The sequence below is a fragment of the Vigna unguiculata genome, chromosome 2, assembly GCF_004118075.2.
Source record: "Vigna unguiculata cultivar IT97K-499-35 chromosome 2, ASM411807v1, whole genome shotgun sequence".
Lineage (NCBI taxonomy): Eukaryota > Viridiplantae > Streptophyta > Magnoliopsida > Fabales > Fabaceae > Vigna > Vigna unguiculata.
The window spans coordinates 14407858-14411687 of NC_040280.1; the positions used below are offsets into that span (position 1 = coordinate 14407858).

Here is a 3830-nt window from a genome sequence, read left to right on the forward strand (position 1 = left end):
ATTGATTTTTTATTTATTGGAAAGTATATCTAGACATTTGTCCATGAATAGTAAAGCAACAACTAAGTTTTTCTTCATTATTATTGTTTTTCATTTTAAAAATTATTTAGAAAAGTAATTGAAGTGAATATTTCAAATCTATGATGTAATTTTAAATGTTGCTTCCTTAAGTTGGGTACTAACTAAAGTGGAGTTTCCTATATAATAATCGTATATATAAATTTTTAGATGAACTAGTGTATATAATACCATCATTATAGTTTGGCCTTTACTATATGCCAAAAGAATGTTCAATTAAATTACTATAAAAAGTCTAAAAGAAAAGCCCAAGCATTTGTAGTCCAACGGTTAGGATAATTGCCTTCCAAGCAATAGATCCGGGTTTGAATCCTGGCAAATGCATGTAATAAATTTAAATTGATAGTTGGGTTCACCTATTCTTTATGTTTTGTGATCTTTTCACAATGAAAAAAAAAATAATTTAATGGTAGAGGATATCAAATAATGTTTTTAACAATACATTTCCTTGTACGATATCAAGTTTGAGTCTCTTATCTTTCTTTGTTTTGAGTCATATATCTTCATTTTATTTTTTTCTTCATAATTTTGTGTAATTAAGTTATGTTATGACTCTAACAAGTGTACCAGGTCGCGCAAGTAGTAACCGGTAAGACCAGGATATCGTTTCCCAAGAGACAAGACCGGGATATCGTTTCCTAAGAGACTCGTGTATACTAAATATTTGCGTTATTAGTCACTAATTTAAACTAAAGAATGAATCCATAATTTTTAGTTGCATGTAAGAAAGTAAATTTTGCATAAATGATTAAAATTGAACTTTGGAAGCTAAAGGCACTTAGTGAATGGAAAAGATTCGAAATGATATGAATTGATATTGCTGGGGTTAGAATTCACCAACTATGCTCTCATGCAACTACAATTTTACATCCTCTACATTAATATGCTAATGTCAACCCACAAATATCATCAAACCCTAATTCTTTAGTGGAATGCGCCTAAATTTCCTTATTAAGAGTTCAAGGTATTAAGAGTCAATCCCTTGAACTCTTAATAAGAAAATTTGCATTATGAACTAGGGTTTAAGACAACCAATGGGTTAAGCCTCATTCCTAGATACAAGATCCATTGAGTTTTCTTGTTCCAAATCAAGGTTTCAAAAGATATTTCCACACCCAATGAACTAAATATCATGCAATGGATGGCCAAATCAATGCAAGCATTAAGTGAAGAAACAAGAAGACTAACGTTCAATGAAAGAGGCATTTAAATATTCAAAAGCATTGCAATTACAAAAGAGTGTAGTGGCTACATCTAACCCAAAAAAAAAAAATAGGTTTAGCTCTCCATTGTCATGGAGAGCTCAAGCTTACAAATGAAGAATGGAAGATGAAAGAAATACAAAGAGGAAGAAGGACCTATTCCCACAAGCCCTAGCACACCTCCAAGCTCTCCAAAATGAGTTTTTCGTGCCTCCACACAGCCACAGATCCATTCCCCTTGAGCTAACTAGAACAAATAGGTTAAAATTGCCACATCAGCACAGGTGCCGCTCAGTGTTGTCCCTGCACCGCTCAATGTCAAAAATTGCGAGCCAATCAACGCGAAGTGTTGGCTATCTAGCGCTCAGCGGCCAAAAATGCAAACCAAATGGGACTGAGCGTTAGAGCTGAGCGTTCAGAAATACGAATCAACTAGTGTTCAACATTGGAAAATGCGAGAAGAATGACGCTCATCCTTGAATTCTAACACTCAACCTTGAAATGCTAAGTTCATATCTTCAATTTTGGCTTTTTTTTCTTCTTTCTTCTCTGGTTAACAACTTCTTTGGCTTAAGACAAAAACTTCCTATCATTAAATTGGACACAAAAATGGGGATTAGTGGTATAATTAGATCTATGTAACCCATATTGTATTTATTCACAAAAGCAAAGTAAAAGTGAGGATTAAGTGGGTTAAAAGCTCAAGAGGAGTTGATTTTGTTACCAAAAGATAACCAAGATAATGGTGAAAATCTACATTATCAAGTTATAGATAATTTTTTTGTTTAAATTTCACTTTTTGAGTTTTTGTAATTGAGTTCTTAAGATTTTAGGTGTAAGAGTTGAAGTGATGCTTTGAAACCTTATATCATTTATTTTAAATGACTTTTGGGCTTATCAAGAAAAGTGACACCAAAAATAAGTTGCTTAACATTTTTGGATTAGGAAGGTGCTGACGTAGTGTCCACTAGGACCAAATATTTTCATTGACAAAGTGTCCACCAGGATCGAATATTTCCATAATTGTTACAAACTACTAGTTGACTAAAGATAAGTACCTAAAAAAGCATCAAAGTTTGAGGTCAAAAGTTCACTTAGATTAAATAACAGGTGATTTAAAAAAAGATTGATTTACTCAACCTAACATTAAGACTCTTTTACATTGTACTAAAATTTGTCTTACAAATTTAGGTATGTTGGAAAACTTCTAATCCTTAAAATGTTTTTATTTGGTTTTTTTTTTCTTTTACCTATTTGTCACTTGCTAAATTATTTATTACGACTCGTCAATGTCAACATAGTTGAAACAGAAAAGAAATGAAGAAGCACAAAATGTTATTGTAAATTTACAATCACTTACAAAATTTCATACAAATATACTATTTTTAATCATTCCCATTGATTCTCTTATATTGGACTAAGTTCAAGGTTCCATTCAAAACTCAAATGAATATGAGAAATAAGAATTTCAATCACTCTTTGGAATAGATAAGCCTAGGAGAGTACGTTGGAAAAACTATGAGAACATTAAAATTAAATAAAAATGAAGAAATTTTTTATCTTAAAGAAAAGCTTGAATGACCCAAGTGTTGATGAAGATGTTTTTGATAACGTTTGAAGATGTTGATGCTGAAAATGAGTCTTAGAGTCTAACTTTCCTTTAATTTTTTTATTGTCTTCACACAAGGTATTCACAAGTTTATTTTATTCTAACACTCGATGAATTAAAAAAGGGAAAATGTTTTTCTAAATATAAAATCAAGTTTAGCATGTCTTTCGACATTTAGTTGTTTAGATTTTCATATGATATATTAAACAATCTTTGAAAGGTTTTCATAATAGAAAAATAAATTATCGAGCTTAAATGATCACTTAAAATAGAAATATATTTTAGATCTAAGTGTTTCTATAGAGATGAACAAAATAATAAATTAAGTGTTTTAATAATTTATAAAATTAGTCTTGCACATTTAATGTGTAAGACCCACTTTTCCTAATTTAAAAAGGCCTTGAGCTTGGCCTTACTAGAGGGCTCAGGGTTAGCTCACTAGGGACCTCCAGAACTCCCTTTCCAACCACTAACTCTCATTTTTGTCTCCTTTCCAAAAATAGTCCACATCTTTTCTTTCTTGTCTGAAACATAAGCTCTGCTAGGGCACAATAAGATTCTTCCTTGAGCTTATTAAACATTATCCTCTACGTAAGTAGAACTCTGAACTTGTGCTCCTTTTCGTTTCTTTTCTGTTTGGAAGCTTCGGTTCCACTTCAACCTCTGCTAAAGTATTATTTTTCGCCTCCTTTGGTTCTATTTTCAAGCTCCGTAAGCTGTAATCGTGTCGTGGTGCTCTTCTTTTAGGGCTTGTTCTTGGGTTAGCACTTGTAAAGGTAAGGGAAGCTAGAACTCCTTATTTTTCTTTGAATTGAATTGTACTTATTTTTGTTTTGGAATGTGCTAAGTATGTTTGATTGGTCATTGCATTGAATGGGGATGAATTTCATGTTTGAGTATCTATGGGTTAGAGAATTTTAGGTTGTTTAGAAGGCAATTAG

The 3830-nt window shown here is 31.8% G+C and overlaps 1 non-coding gene across 1 annotated transcript; it reads left to right on the forward strand.

Annotated features, from left to right (window-relative positions):
• The first annotated feature begins 330 nt into the window (after positions 1–330).
• Positions 331–402, forward strand: TRNAG-UCC. The gene has a single exon. It is a non-coding gene; the product is annotated as a tRNA-Gly (tRNA).
• Positions 403–3830: the final 3428 nt, after the last annotated feature.